Below are 18,730 nucleotides of genomic sequence, written 5' to 3'. Positions count from 1 at the left end.
CAAAACTAAGCACGGTGATGTTAAAATTTCGTGTTGATAATAGAAAATGTATCATTGATAGAAATTACCGTGTTGACACCAATAATATTTTAAAATGTGTAAATTTTTTTCCAAGTATAGCACTTCTATGGATTTATTATTATTTTAAATTTTTATGATATCTTCTGTTAACTAATTATTGTTATTATAATATATTATATGTATATATTAAAATAATTTTGATGTTATTTAAAGTTATAAAATTGTACCTGATTCCAGAAATATTTATCAATTTTCAACGATATAAGGGTAATAAAATCTGTATAAGCTCCCAATATTAAATATTAATAGTTCCCTGTTTGACAAATTCTATTTTAGTATTGTGAACAGAAGTACAAAGTTACGAAGAAGTATGAAAACCGTAAAATGTATTTACGTATATATTTGGTAATTTAATATTTTTATATTTGTCGTAATAAATATTTTATTTTTATACATTGTATACATTAAAGAAAACCCGAGTAAAATTTATTCATTTTTCAAACTATATTTGTCATATTAGAGTAATTTCTGATTTTAAAAATATTTGAATTCGTCGACTATTAAAAAGAGTAGCGACGTCCTCGGATAACGTATAAAGTATAGGTATTTTCATGTTATTATAAAATTCACATATTATATTGATTCAATTATTATTCCAATATTTTTAGTTAAATTATGTCTACTATATGTTTTTAATATATATATATATATTATTTAACATCGTATGATAAACGAATACATCTATATAGGTATAATAATTAATTTTTTGTTGAAATTTGAAACATTCGTATATTCATATATAACTTTCAAGTTCTGAGTAATGCTAGGAAATTATTGGATTTACAATAGCATGAGGGTAAACTAGGATATATCGTCAACATAGTGAAAGAAAAAGAGCAAACGTGAATGCACGAAAGTAAAATATCGAAAACAAAATGAGCAAAACATATTATTATAACAAGTAAAAGTCCATCATTTACGTTTTCGTCTTTTAAATACTTTATATGAGCTGTGTACTATATGAAACTATAATGAAAATAAATACTTTAGAATTCAATTCAATAAGCTATTCGAATATTGGCGATGTATAGATAAATTATGTAACCCTTTACATAGCATTCTGATCATAATTTTATCGATATAATTCAAAATGAAGTGAAATTAATAAACAAAAATATTAAAAATCGTGCTGTTGTAACTCAACATAATCCCGGAGTTTCAATGAGTAAAGATAATAATAAATATTACAATAAATCGTCATTTTCAGTAGTTTCAATTGTTTTTTGTGCATTTTCACAGATCGCACATTTAAAACGCATAATTTAAAGAACGAGATAAAGAAATTGCTTAGTTTTGCCTAATTTTCAAATACTCAATCATTTACACTAATTATTGCCAAATTATTATAAATTAACAACTAATGGTAAACAATTCAATTTTGCGACAGTATTGTAGTATAATATTGTAAACAATTTAAATAGTGTTTATTAATTTAATATATTGAATTAAAACCGTTAGGTAATATATTGACTGATACCGCGATATGATATTGACGACAATAATAAATTATTAACGTAAAATTTTATTCAGGAGTCGTCTGATACCGCTAAATATACTTTAAAAAGTATTTTACCACCACTTATCTATATAAAAGTTGTACAAATTGTAGTAGATTATGTCTGATTTCTAAACGACTAAAAAATATTATTGGACTAAATAGTTTTATTTGCAAGTCAACTTAGGTTCAAAAATAAAAATTGACACCTCAGATAGTTGTAGAGTTTTAATACATTGTATAAAGACACCAATTCCTAATATCATACAATAATACGTATATCAACTTCAGTCTAGTAAACTATATAGAATATGGTGAAAAAAATATTTACCCAACTACTCTGATAAAAGATACTACTTTGGCGATAGGAAAAATTTAACACACTGTCACAAAAAATATTTACAAATAATGTTTATCTAATAAAAGCATATCTTTATTATTGTTTGTTACTGATTTCGGTGTAAACAACAAAATTATATTCATCACTTCTTTGCTTCACATATAAATCAAGTTTGAAGAACTTCATTAAAAAGGTCAAATTCCATAAAATCGAAACTATTAGTCATATGGCTGTACAAGACATTATTCTCCAAGATATGTCAATTACTAGGACAATTATCTACCTTCGTTTTTTACAAAATTGATACATCATTCAAAATAACTCATTTCTTCTTATTCGTACAGCATTAACTCAAACTTCAATTACCATCAATAAACACTAAAAACTCTGAATCGTTTATATGCAGCGAATGTTACATATTAAGTTAACTTATCACGCAATTTTGATCAAAAATAATAAAATCTTTTGATGTTTTTAAATCTATCTTTAATCTTCTTATATCCTTCTTTTTATTATTCTCATAAACCTAATTAGTATTAAGATATAAAAATTCAAACATAACTTCAGTCATAATATAGAATCCTCTCATTTCCGACCTATTATCTGTCCTTTCATATCAGGCGACCCTGAAAGACATATTAACCGCAAATCGTGTATCGACCTGTATGTAAATAAATACATTCAGCCCATCCAGGCGTCATGAAATTCCATCAATAAATATATAAATTAACGTAAGTTTAAATAATTAACTTCTCAATATGTATCACTTTTATTTATTGTAGAATTTATATTTAAAAATTGTAAAATACATATAGACATTTATAACAATAAATAATAATAAAAAATAAGCTAATTTGAGTTGGTAATAATATTGTTATTATTAATAACATTATTTTATTTTATTGAAAACTTATAATAAGCATTTAGTGTGTTCGATTTTTTTAGTTTTTATTGGATTGATATTTTAAATTTAATAATATTAAATATTAATATATCAATAAAAATGTTTGTAAGAGTTAAATACAATAAAAATACTTTGTTGATTTTTTTTGTTTGTAAGTGTTTGATAAATTTGAACGAAATTAGATTTTTAAACGTTAAATAACGATATTAAGATATTTCGCTAATAAATTTTAATAAAAAAAAAAAAAAAAAAAATTAAAATAAATGTACCTTAGGAATTTAAAACTTTTTGCTATTACTTTTGCAGTAATTTTTTATCACAGTAAAATTTTCAAAATATTTAGACTAATTTTAAGCACAATACATACATAAAATATCCTATAGTCCTCATTCCGTCAATAGTTTTAAAGATAAATTATTAAATTTTAGTTTTGTGTATATTTTTGCGAGTAAAGTCATTCGTGCATTCCCAAAATTTAGTTTTTATAACATATAATATAATTTTGATATAGCCTTCATTATAAAACAGTATAATGTATTCAATACCTATACATATTTATTGGTTTATTTTCAATTAACAAATATTTAATAAACTGGTTAAAGATTTTCAAGTAAATATAGTAGATACAGTTTATTTTTATTAATCACACTATTAAGAAATGTCAATACAAATGTATGCAAATAATAGAATAATGGTTTTCCGGTAAAACTAATGAAATAAAAAAATTACAATTTCTGTAACTAAAATATACATTTTTAATTAATTGACTGTTTTTTTGTATTAACACAATTATTATTGATCAAGTTTTACTTAAAATTTTTAAAATATCATAGTTTTTAGAAATATTAAAAGGTATTAAGAGGATACTACACTCCGATATTTAGTATCTGTCTTACAAAATTGTTAATTTTAAATATAGAATAAATTTACCTGTTTACAAACTTAAATGTTAGACCTGAAGGAAATGGGCATAGAAGACTGGCGAGTAATTGTTCAAGACAGAGAAAAGTTGCGGGATATTGTAGTGACGGCTAAAACTCTTAGAGTGTAAAATAGCCAAAAGAAGAAGAAGAAGAAGAAAAAGAAATGTTAGCGTGCCGCACAGAATAGAGTTTACTTCAAGTCTGGGCACACATTTAATATATCCTAAGTCAAAATAATCGAACAAAAACTTTTTGAACATAGTTGTAAGGTTAATGTAGTAATTTCTATAGGGGTTGTTGGTAGAATTTTTTTGATTTTAAACCCTATGATTGCTTTTAACACTATAATATCTACAATATTACGATAATTACAAATTTGTAAGGCCACTATCTCTTTAAAAAATTCAGTTTATAACACTGAACTATAAGGTAAGAATTTTATATTCTATAATACTTTGTAGTATTATTTTGAAATTTAAATTTTAAAGCAAGTTATACTAGTTGCAATATTTTATATTTAACATAATTATAATTATTATAACTCATTTTAAAATTTAAATATCCATAAAAAACTTTGAGATATCAATATATCATAGATTTTATATTCTTATCTAAGTTTTACAATAGATTGATTCATAATAATATTAAAGCTAACACCATAAAATTGGTTCTGCTGAGTTTCCATTTACTGTATTGCATGTTTGTAATAGCTAGAAACACTTATGAGCGTTCGGAGTTCTCTTAAAATAATATATACTTAGAAAGAACTTAACGGTATATTATGAATAATTTAAGACTAGAATTATAACTATTTTAAATTTATTTATTTATTTTATTTTCATTACAATATTTATTTTGGTTTCAATATCAAAACCTGGGAATAATTATTAATGATAATAGACTGAAGGAACTATAATTTAAATAAAAGCTTAAATTAAATGTGTTTACGACTTACAAGAACAGAGAATAAACTGAAGACTGTAATAAAATAAGTTATGTTTTTATTTTAAAAAAGTTATAAATTTATTTAAGTCAGGTTTAATATTTTTAAGATAAATAAAACTGTAAAGTATAAATTAAAATGTATAAGGATATGCAAAAATATGCAGTATAAAAATGCTAAAATATATTCATTAGTATGTAGTTATTATTTATACACCATACTAAAATTTACAACGTAAATTAGTCGTAAATATTACAAAAAATAAACTTTTGCAAATTTAAAAATATATTTTGAAAATAAACCAGGTTATATAGATATCAGTATTCAGCTAAGATTTTATTATTTAAATAATAAATATATTAATGAATACAAACATGATTAACACTAAAATAATAAAATATAAATGTATTTATTTACCTCTAAAATCTTATGTTTAATACTTATTTATTTTTTTTTATTTGTGTCAAAAACTTTAATTTGCTGAATTTATATAAAATATCATTAAACTCAATTCATTTTTAATATTATTTTTTTTTAAATTTACTTTAAAAACAATATTAAACTGTACATTATTTATGAGATGTCATATTATTAGAAATGAGATAATTTTATGATTTTAGCACAAAAAGTGATTAAAAGATCAATGAAATATAATATTATGATTATATGTAATAACTAACATATTGTGCTTATAGAGGAATTTATTATGACTGAAAAATTGTATGTTATAAAGCTAGTACATTTTTGGAAAAATTATGAAGATTTGTCGGCGCCGATCAAAAACACAATAATCAGGTTATGTTGATTGATCGAATAAAATCCTAAATATAAGTAGGTTAGGTTACTCATATGTATATGAAAGACATTTGGGCCATTGTTTAAAATTTTTCATTGAAAATTATTATGCGTTTTTTGGTAGGTTTTGAAAAAAAATGCCTATCAATAGCCACGCAACGATGGCTATGATCAAGACAGCCATGATCCGTGTTTTCAGTGGTTCCCAGGGTGACGATCTGATCGCTGGGCATTTGGGCTGACACACGTCCGGTGAGCCGTTTTCGGGAGACTTATCGTTATTGTCGTTTAAAGCGCTACCACAACATCCGGTCACGACGACTTTATTCATCCTATTATCGGCCAAACGATTCATTTCTATCGACGATATTTGAACTTCACAAGCGTCGTCATTTGGATTACATGCGGTATTTTCGTATCCGTTATTGCTATTTTCCATATTTGCAGTTAGATTTTTTTTTCTAGTGCCGTTGCGAATAATCGTCTGAACAAATAAAAAAAAAAAAATACAAAATTAATACTTAAACAGTACAGTGATAGATCACGAGAGTATTTACGGGAATTAAATCTTTTCCCTTCACACTTAAGTATAATATAATATTTGTTTTACTAAACAATTTAAGTCAGTTATACTTCTTATACCTACATAATATGATATTTAAATTGTTAGTTTAGTTAGTGCACACTATATAGGGTAATCGAAATATTGAAAATGCGTAATATAAATATAGGTAACCTACAATACCTAATTACATTACTGTACAAGATATTTTACCAATTTTCATATAATATTTTTAATGTGATTTTTTTATCGAGTTTTCGATTCAATAATGTTATAGTTATCAATATTTATATCAATTTAATAATTTAGAATTATTTCAATATTGTACTTATTGTAAATTACGATAATTAGAATTTCATAATATATTATACATTTATACGCAACTAAATTAAAAAATTAAAAAGCAATAGATGTAATTTTTTCGTAATCAACTTTCCGTTAGTAAATTTATAGATTTTAAACTTAAATTTATTTATTTATTTTTTTAACTTTTTTAGATCTTTATAAATGTATGGTAAATTCAAGTTAAACATATATGCATCATATGATCAACCGGGCATATATCACGGCCGTCCATCCGATTTGCTCACGCGTGAGAGCTACGTATTCGACTGGATTTCTCGTACATAATATATTATGTATTTTAAAATAGCGATAAATTTTGTGTAAGACGCGAGCTCGTTACACTCATGGCGGTGAAATTTAAGAGTGAACTTTGGTATATTTTGTTATATGTGAACCCGCCATTCTATGTTTGTGCTAGATTCCATCACCATGCCAATTTTACCAGTTCGTGATTAATTAATAATTTTAGCTTCGTAACATTGTTAAACTTTACGTTGCACTTTGTCAATGTCGTTTAAATATTTAAACACGTGAATATGTACACAGGCACGATAACATTGCCCAGTGCTGATATAACAATAACCGTGCAAGACCGGAAGTCTATTATGTTATAATAGTTGCGCTCGGTGAAATGGTATAAGAGAGAAATCGACTGCTTACGACTCATGACGATATTTTCGTACTGTGCACTTGCAGCGGCGGTTCCGTTCAACCTATTGGTTTATGAATCGTAAATGAATAATAAATGATTAATTATGAAGTTTAAAACCACTGAACGCATACCGTACTTGTACATATACCTATAAATATATTATATTATATAATGTATATGTATATACTATAATATATATATATGCAAACACCGATAGGGTCGGGGTCGTGTATGAAATCGTCTATACCCACGGGGCAGTTATAATATAATAATAACAATAATACTAAAACAATAACAGTATTTGTATGAAATTTGTTGTTATTAATAATATTGTGTTTGGAGGTATGTACGGTAATATACGCAAGGCGCAACAGCCATCGAGCCTATAATTTATGCGTTTAAGAACAACAAGAGCGTGGCCACGGGTTCAAGCCCCCGCGGATATACTAAGTATTTACGTGTAAAGAAAATTGTTATTTTTTTTTTAATTTTCAAAAAAAATGTATTTCTGTAGCTTACACAATTACAGTATAAAAATAAAAATGAAATAATCAATATGATTATCTAATGCGTGGCCAATAAATTATGAACAAATTAAAGATGTATTTTTAAATACGATGACAAACGTGGTAAGTGATATTTTATTAAAATATTTAAAAAATTATTTCGGACTTTGAAATTATATTATTTTTACTAACAAAAATGTCTTGTTTTGTACTAAATTGTATTCTTTAAATGCGACTAAGTAAGTAATACTCACTTTTTTTGCTAAACAGTGCTTTGTAGTGTAATTATTCCAGACGTTGTCTACGGTTCGACTTTATTCAGTCCACAAAAGTCAAAAACTTTCCTGGAGTCTTGAGTTTTCTCGTTTTCTTCAACTTTAGTGTACTAAAATAATAATATTAATATCCTTCGTAAAATCGGATCGTGGATTATATACTTTTTGTGAAGCTTGTATACACACCTTAGACGACAACGATGAAAATATAAATGATAATTATAATATGTTAGTGCATTATAATATTTTATGGTGTGTGATTTCGGTAAATAACGACTGTGGTGGTTTGGTGTTTACGCGCTTATAACCATCATACACATGTTTAATACGATTAAGCGCTGCGACTGACGGCCATCTAACCGCTATAATAGATATAATATTCCGTGAACAGTATTTTATATTACACTACACACGTGTTATCACTAGGTTTTAGTTTTTAATAATAATAATAATAATAGTAATTGTGATTATAATATATTATAATAATTGGTTATTTCCTGTTGATCGCAGCAGTGATGTACATTAATTATATGATGATGATCGACCGTCGTACGCTGCCGCCGTTATCTGACCCGCGCACTAGTATAACGTAAACACGGTTCCAACACTCTCGTCGTACTGCCAACCCATTGCCTATCGATGTGTGTAGGTACCACACATTTTCATAGTATAGTATTATAACTATCTATATACAGATTGTTTCACGGAGATTTGATATAGCATTTATTTCGTAAAATTGTCAGTTCTTCCTGATACGCGCTGTATACTATCTGATTATAATAATATAATAATATTATTCTGGTCGATTCTGTATCGTAATAATATAAATAATACAAACACGGTGGCTATACGTGGTATATAATAGCTGGTATAGGTTGGTAAGTTGTACTTACAGGTCTCTGGCGAAAGTAACATTTTCTTACCGGTTTCTTCCAAACGATTTATTGTTTATATTATACAAAACACGAACGTACTGACACCGTAAAGCTATTTTATATAATGTCTTATATTTCGGAGGAAGATGATGTTATTAATATTTTATGTTTCGGTATTATGTTATCGTTATGCTAAGCAGAAAACGTTTTAATATGAAAAAAGATTTTAAAACCCGTCAGAAATATATTCGAAATCATTTACAGTATTACATCATAAGATTTAAGAATGCGGTGACGTTTTTTTTTTTAATTCTCACCGAATCTGTATTAAACATGATTTTATCCAAATTCCTGTTATATTTAAGTGTATACTCGTTTTTATAGCTTTTTTTTTTTTCTTTTTTTTTTTTTTGATATATATCAATAATTATTGGTTGGTTATTGCATTGCCATTTTCATTTAATGGTTTTTGGTAATTTAAATTAATTAAAATACATTTTTTTCAGAACGCGCTGTATACTCTATAGACTAGAATATGTCTATGTCATAAATTCGTTTGTTCTTATAATACGTCTTATCGAAAAACATTATCGTATTAATATTTATTTAATATGATAGTTTTAGCAATACATGAACTTAAATATAAATGATTTAATTTTTGGACATTTATTATCTAAGTACTTCTATTATAATATTTTTAATTGCATAGATATATCATAAATTATAATATATACAAATATATTATCAACAAAACTATCCAAAAAAAGTTTTTCTGTACATGTTATTAATAATAATTTAATTATATAATATTGTGTGAACATTGAACAGATTTACATTTTAAATTATTATTCTTTCAAACCAACTTTTGAGTACATATTATAAGTTATAAACTAATATAAAATTTTTCATAATATACTTTAGTTTTGTGTAGTAAACTAGTAAAATAAACAGTACTTCATTACATAATATTTAAAAATGAAAATTCAACTCAATACATTTTATGTAATATTTATGTAGTACATAACTAAAAGTATAAACATCATAGTGTCAATAAAATTACAAATAAAATAGAATGAATAAAAAAAACAACTGGATTTGGATTTGCTATAGAGCTGGGCTTAAAAAACATTGATAAATTGTTGCACTCGAAAAGCGAACATTGTGTGATTTAATTTCGAGTTTATAATTTTCTTGTTTTTCGTTTTTTGGTATTCGTGATTAATTTTTTATTAGATAATACGAGAATATATGAAATGGCATTACCTTAGGATTAAATTATTAAAGGTTTATGCGTTTTGGGGTGTTAATCTGATTGCTCAGTTAAATTAAGACAACAGAAAAAGGTTTAAATGTTTAATGTAGGTATATGCTATCGTATAAAAACCATCGTCCATAATAATATAACATATGCTTATGAGTTTGTATATGCACAGTTCACAGAATAGTTTTCATATACCTGATAGTGATATCAAGACTGTTTATCTGTCGAAACGTATTCAATATTGTTACACATATAAAATATATAATTTTTATTTGTTAATATTATAAGTTATAACTTATTTTTAAGTGACTAAATTCAACAACTCTACGCTATGAGTATTTATTTTCTCAAGAATTCTGATAATTAATAAAATTCTTCAAATAATTGATTACAGAACTTAACAGTATATAATAATAATAATAAAATTAAATACTAAACTAAGTAAGGTACTTAAGTATATATGTACTAAATTTTATAAGCAAGGGATTAAACCAATTAGCATTTTTATAAAGTGTGGTTTCCCATATTTTTTTTAGATTTATATTTAGTTGGTAATGAATAATGATAAATAATTTTTATTTAAGTAAGAATATACCATTTACATTCTTTGTAATATCTAATATTGTAGTCTACACAGAGTGATCCGTTTAAGTAACTAGGTAAACTTATTATTTCAAAATGTTAAAAAATTTGAAAATATTTTTTTTATAAGCTGAATATTAATGTAAAATAAAATTTTTGAAAATAAATTATGTTTTAACCTATATACTTATTGTATTACAGTACGTATATAAATGTTAAATGTCAAATTTATTTAATTTGATTTATATCTATTCTTTTTTTTATTTTGTTATTATTTATTTCATAAATTCTCCACTATTAATTTAAAATAGTATTTTTTTTTTCATGTAATTAAATTACAATAAAAATAGTTTGTTCAAAAATAATAATTTAAATTCTGTATACTCGGTTGTTTACTATAATGAAAAGAAATAATTGTTGTTTAAAATAGATCAATTATTTTATTTTAATTAATAATATTAAAATACAGCATACATATAAAAACATACATGAAATATATAGGTATATAACTAATAACGAGGATTTATTAAGTATAGATATTACAAAAATATAGAAGTTATAAGTTAATATTTTTTTTATAAAATAAGAAATAATGTTAATAAGAACTTTTGTACGACAAATATATAAAATAAAACAGAATTTTAATGATAAAGTATTATAGCCTAGATTAGTTTTCCTTAATTTTTATTGTACTAATTTCTACCAAATTTAATTCTATAAGCTTTAGCTAAAAAATATATGGGAATATATAACAATTATTTTTTTTTAACTTAATATTTTTACCATTATTGGATGTATCGAAGACAATATTCTTTAGGCTAGATTTTAATTACATTTTAAATAATAACAAATAGATTTCTGAGAAAAAAACTGTTAATGCATAAATGTGTAATTTAAAATTTAATTATCGAAAATTATGTTCAGTGTTTCAGTGTATTCAATACATATATTAGTTCATAATTCAAAATATAATAAAAGTAGTAAATAAAGTTATATCTGTACATATCAAATGATTTTTGCTTTATACTTGGATTTTTTTTTTGTAACATAATGTTATTTTACCTTAAAACCGTACCTAAAACTATGTGGAAATAATAATAATAAAAATGATATCTTTGATAATACATCAGTATTCTGCATTATCTACAAAATCTCTAGAGATGCTGAATAAAGTTTTAAACTTTTTTTATTATTTCAAAAAGTGTATTCCAACAAAGAAAAAGAAGCTTTAAAACTAATAGTCGATACATTTTTCCAGTGATTGACCCGCATCAAAAACCCTGCCCACAATCTGATATAAAAAGCTCGTAGAGTCGTAGAAGGTATCTTTTTTATATATTTTATTATGTCATTTAACGTTTTTTAGTTGATCATCACACTCCAACTCACCTAAAACTAAAAATGTTCTAAATACATGCATTTGCAAAAATTGGAGTTATTTAGATATAAACAAAGTTTAAATAATAAGTGCTTGTATATTACACTGCGAAATGATCCCCTTAGTATTATTTTTTTTATAGATATTTTATTACCATAAATTTCTTTGATACTAAAATAAATATAATTTTATAAATAACTACTAGATAATATCATTTTATCTTAAAAATAAAAATAAAAGTATAAATATTAAATATTAAATTAACAAATAAATTAATATATATTTCTCATTAAAATGAAATTACTTCTTATTTTCTTAACATTCGTTGTATTATTAAATAATAAATAAACAATAAAATTTAAAATAACGTAGGATGACGAATAATACCAAAAGATATTCTGTTTCTTAATTTTATGATTTATTACTTATTTATTACTTTTTTTTTTTTAATAATAAACTGAGAGTACAATTTTCCATGTTTAGAAAATCTGTTTTTAAGTTATTTGTTTGCATTAAATTACTTATTCATTCTTGGTTTTTACCCAACAGGTATACCTACTAAAGTTTGCGTGGTAACATATTTCGGTACATAATAATTTACACAAGTTCTATGTTAAAGTTTGATAATTCTTAACAAAAAATGTCCTTAAAATTGAAGCATTGATTAATTTATGTTTACTTATAGGTATATGAATTTTTAATATACATAAATTACATAGATTTTTATTCTTTATAATTTTATCAATAGTTTGAAAATTCATAACTTTAGATACGTACTAAATTAATTAATTTAGTCGTCTAGTTATTTAAGAAAAAATAAAATAAAAAATAATAAAATTGTGGTATCCTTTAGTTCTGATACATGACATTGTGATAGTCAGATTTTGTTAAAATTTAAAATGTATTATTTTCAATGTTATATTCAGCTCATTCGTGATTAGTAAAAAAAATACAATTTACAATGCAAAGTAAACTATTAAATAAATAAAGCGAAATGTATTATTTCAAAAACCTTTTATAGCACGTACTATTTCTGGACTGAAATGAAATATTCTATTTCCCACGTTGAAGTTGAGTAATTTAACTAGGAAATAAATAATGTACATAGATTTACTTTGACCTTATTTCGAAAAAATTTGTCAAGAATAAACTTATTAATGGAAATAAACACAATATGCAATTCTCCTTAATAATACCTAATAGTTTTGAATTGTAATGATAATAAAATAAAGTATGAAAGTATGTAAGCAAATATAATTTTAATTGTATACATAATAGACGAAATCACATTCATAATTATCAATAATAGTTGTACACAATTTTTTTTGTACGCTAATAACTGACAAATAATTAATATACAGTTCTGTGAATGTTCTATGATCTATATCTATATAAATGCGATTTATAGCGGTATTCAATATTCAGTTATAATGTATTACTAAGTGTCTAGGTTTAACCGGATCGCGTTATCTGAGACTTCGTAAGACAATAAACATAATCAACGAGAAAATCAAACGTCCGTTTCACCGAAATTTTGTATTTGTAAACTACACATGGTAGTTTTAATTTTAAGTAGTGAGGCTTGAGGTCTTAAACGATAAATGTGGTGGTTTAATAAATCGCATTTAAAATAATATATTCCCGTGATTTTTAATTCAGTACTTGTTTAAAGGATGAAGTCCGTAGTTAAGCACTTATTAGTTACTATATTAACGTATTATATATTTTTATCAAACATTGAACATTTGAAACACGTAAAAAACAAATTAAGGTTATTTTTATGGCAATTTGGAATGCGTTGGGTTTTGTTTTTTGTTTAATTAATGAAACGTGAAACATTATGAATTAGTTTTCGAATTCAATTATTATTGACTTTTCGTACATGTACATTTTACACGTAGTAACGATAAATAAAGAACACGATTTCCTTTGGTTAAAAACGTATTTATGATACTATACATTATTTTTGCATATAATTAAATTTCCAATTCAACATCAATGGCGCCTGATTTTGAATTAAATTACTAATTTTTGCAGTACATTTTTATTATCTTTAGTTTTCAAAGTCACATAAATATAACCAAGTTAAATATACACGAGTTTATCTATTCTAGTTAAAAAAAAATAATGTTTTCATTACTTTTATTCGATGATCGCTTTGTAGTATTGCCTTTATATTTTATTTATTAATGATAAATTTATTTTATAGTTTAACCAATATTACTTTTCATACGTACTGTGGTAGTAAAATTTTTATTCTTACCCTGTAACGCTCCAAGGACTTGATGACCACGATGATCAAATCATATATTAAAGATAGTATTATGTTTACAACAAACTTATGTTTAATATTGTAGTTTAGAAAATTAATAATTTGTTATAAACTAAAAGAAAAAAAATTGTAATTATTTATGAATAATGACGTAATTATTAAAATTAAACATTATAATTAAGAATAAATTGGAGCTTGAACAGTATAAAACGAAAATATATTACAATTATTTTTATCTTTTTAATTACTTTTACTTATAAATTAAAAAATATTTAGTGGTACTTAATGTAATTCATATAAAAACATAAGTATAAGTAATATTATTCAAATACAAACTATTTTCAATTATATTTACACGATGTATAATTTAAAAATATTTGTAATAATTTAAAATATTTTTAATAAATTGGGTAAGATTTATTTTTATAATCATAAAAATATATTTTGTAAATTAGAATATCAAGTTATTATAAATCTATAAAAAATATTATAATGAGCAAAATAAATACAATTTTTGTAATCTAATTTTGACAAAGGATTAATTAACGACTGGGTTTTATTTTCTTAGTTTACTTATTTTTCGAGTAGAAGGATTGAAGGGGTGGTTCAAAATTATTTAATTCTTATACATACCATTTTTCATTATAAAAGTATAAAATATAGTACTTGGGTCATTTATATATATATATATATATAAGTGATTGAAGTTTAAATTACCAAGCTCAGTGAAACTGAAAGAGTTTCAAATGTCTGTCTTTTTAATCTACCTAGTTTTTTTTGTATAAGTTTTGTGGCTTTATTTTTTTTTTTATATAGGTTGTATTATAGTATAATTATTTTATATGCTCACTAATTTTCATCATTGCACACTCAAACTTGAGATATTAATATATTATAATATATATTAATACAAATTATTATGTTACACTTCTAAAATATTTTAAATTTAATTACTTAAAATAGATCTTTATACTACAAACATTGTAAACTACAGAATTATTTTTAAATAAGTCGATACTAAATAGCAATGAATAAGTTGACTTATTAGTTATTTTAAGGTAATTTTGAATACTATATATATGATACTTTTTATTTATAGTGTTTTAATTTTCTAAAACATACCTAGGAACAAACAAATAAATTTTGTTTATTTAACTTAATTTATATTTTTATTACAAAAGTGAAATTACCTCCAAATAATTAAATTAGTTTAAGAAACTAAATAAATTTAATGGTAAAGAAAGGTATTTAATAAATAATTTTTGAAGTTGTTCATCTATCCATGAATACAAATAGACAATTAAAAAAGTTTATTTTTAGTTATTTGTAAAAATAATAGATTTATACACTCAGAATATATTAAAATAATTATTAATATTTTATACATCGATGCGTTCACAAAATCCATAAACTTAATTGTTTTAAAACTTATAAAAAAAAATATTGACATTTTTTTAACATATTGTTATAAACTTATAAAATATGTATTATATTTTTTTTTATTGACTGTGTATAAAAATAAACATAATACATATAACGTTTTTGAAACTTGACTACCTACATATTATTTAAAAAAATTAATTTAAAAATTTAGAACCTAAAAATATTTATTTAATATATTGAACAAACAATAAAAATTGTTAAATTCAATTTAATTGCCTTTTATATAATTCTGTTAGTTTCCTGGAAATTTAAGTATACAAAATGCATGTTTAAGAAAAAAATTGTTATGTTTTTAAATCATTTTAAAACTTAAAATAATACAGAAATAATAAGGTTTTTCTTTTAACAAATATTTCATTATTTAATTTAAAGTTTTTCAAAATTTTCTTCAAGTTCGCTGAAAAATTGAAAAATTATTTTTTTTACGTGATACTCGTGTCTCTAGAAGTCTTGAAAATACTCTATAAAGATATTATTTGCATTGTTTTTAGTATTTTTGTAATGTAAAAAATGCAAAATACAATAGATATGTTTGTATTACTTAAAGACTATAGTAAAAAGAATAATACAGCTAAATAACAATTTTGAACTTATAATATCCCATGTCCTTTTTTTAGAATATTAGAGTATTGATAAATTTATTAGTTCTTATGTATTGTAGTTATTTCATTGTGAAGTTCAATGTTTGTAAATTATATTTATAAATGTAGACATGGTAGGTTATTTGTATTATGTTAATACAAAGAACAAATATAATGTTATATACATTTAATTAAATTCAACAAATCGTCAAAATATACCAACAATACGAACTGTCCAATGAATTTAATACGAGGTATACCTAATTCATAATTCAATGTATAGGGTTATGTAACATGTCTGTTGTTACGTTTATAATTGGTGTTACATACATATTAATACACAAGTATAAATAGTTTTTTATTTTATAAAAAATCCAAAACGCCTATAATCAAAATGAATTAAAATACATATTACTTAGATAATTTAAAACGTCTAAAAAAAAAAACCAAAAATACATTTACTATTTTGAAATGTTTGTTTGATATTCTACCGGTATCGCTATCGTAATATATTATAATCGGTAAATTTCAGCACGAAAAAATAAATATATGAATTCGAAAAACGTAAATCGTTCAGCGGATCACCACTCAGACAAAAGTAAGGTCATCACGACGACGCGGATGTAATATTATACGAGTCAAGGATAATGTGCGAGTCGGCCGAAGTTTGGGCTTTTCGACTTTTGCGCTAGAAAAACCTGAACGCGGTCCCGTCGCCTTTGTAAGACGTTGTCATGGAAAACAGCGGCCGGGCGGTCACTTATGATTGGCTAAAGATTGACAACGCGGACGATCGCACGTACCTAACAGGTATGTATATATGTATATTATATAAACGTAGCGAGGTGGCGGTCAGAGACCGTTTCGCGTGCACGGCGGTGTGATACCAGTGGGTCGCGCATGTGAGTTCGTGTGTGGGGGGAATGGGGTGGCGGCGTGTACCACTTATAATGTATAACCTTATTGGTCTGGTATGTACCGCATACCGCGGTAAAGCTCTATTACCGCTGCCTTGGGCAGGAAACGTCGACGCATTTATATTCGTATTACCTATAATATATTATTATCGTCGTAGCGTTGTGCGTAGTTAACAGATGACTAACCGTATATAATATATTACGCCGGTTACCGTTTGGACGGTAACTGGTATAGTTATGTGTACGCATATATATATATTCGAGCAGTTTCGCACTGCGGACACGGTTGGACATACGCACCTGTACGGGACGAGCGCGGTGTGTAATAACGCGGCCACCGGGCGGATAGCGATACCGCGACGACGACGACGACGTCGGAGACGGAGACGTGATAATGACGACGGACGGATGAACGGGAAAGAGCGACGGTAGCGAGAGAGCGGGCGCGCGCGTAAGCGAGAGCGATGGAAGGGGGGTTGGCGAGAGCGAGCCGCGCCGGCCGGAGATATAGCGAGAGTGCGAGTGAGTAGGTGAGAGGTACCGCGCGCGGTGGAGGACGGTCCCAGCTGCTTTGGCCGCCGCCGCCGAATTAGAAGCTGTGCCACCGCCGGCGTCCACCTGCACCGCGCGAACACCGTGCCCGGAGCGTTGTGCGGTGAGCGGTTGGCGTACGACGGTGCGGGTCGGAGGGACGCGCGCGCGACACGCCGGGGGCCGGGTGGTTTGCGCAAGCGGCACCGCCACGGCGAAAGCAGGGAGCGCCACAGCCTCGTAGCAGCAGCAGCTTCGGCCGCCGTGGGAGGGTGCATCCGTATGGGTTCCGGCGTGCGCTAGCGTCAGCGGTGGTAGTCGACCGACGGCAACGACGCGGAGCGGACATCGCGCGCAGTACTTAATCATTTCAAACCGCGCGGCGTCATTCGCAACCCCGTACCCTCCTCACCCGCACCTCACCGCCACCCGGCAACGTGTCAGTGTCTGGCGCGCGCGATCGCGAGAAACCGCCGTCGTCGTCATCGTGTCATCGTCGTCGTCGTCTCGTGCGACCGCACTGCACCCGGCACCGTGTATATCGGCTGCCCGTCCCGCGTTCATAGAAATTCATTATACGCATCACTTTTCACCGTCGGACATATACGCACCGCTTAGACATACGGAGACGGCGACGGCCATGGGATCGCCGGACGCAGGTCTCGCGGTCAAACGCTGTTGCGTCCGTCTGTCGCCGTCGAGCCGCTGTCGTCGGCGTCGCGGCCACTGCCCGGCGACTCGGCACTGCAGTGCAGGGCGCGCGCAACTTTGAAGCGGCGTGTGCGTCCACTGCGCGTCCGTACGACACGTCTTCGTCGTCGTCGTCACCGTCGTTTGCAGGGCTGATTGAAGACGAGATCTCGCGTTTTGCGCGCCCCTCGCGTTACCACACGCGCGATGAACGCCGTCGTCTCACGTCCACCGCCGCCGCCGCGCGGACCGGTTTGAGCGCCGCGATATACACTGACTGCAAACGCGACCACCGGACCAGCACACGCACCGGCCACAGCCGTCCAGCGGACGAGACCGTCGCGTGCGTTTCGAGCGGTTTGCGTAGTCCGATGCGAGC

This window comes from Melanaphis sacchari, unplaced genomic scaffold (assembly GCF_002803265.2).
Source record: "Melanaphis sacchari strain LSU unplaced genomic scaffold, SCAv2.0 Contig28_pilon_pilon, whole genome shotgun sequence".
In the NCBI taxonomy this organism is placed as follows: domain Eukaryota; kingdom Metazoa; phylum Arthropoda; class Insecta; order Hemiptera; family Aphididae; genus Melanaphis; species Melanaphis sacchari.
Note: the sequence above shows the minus strand (reverse complement) of the source record.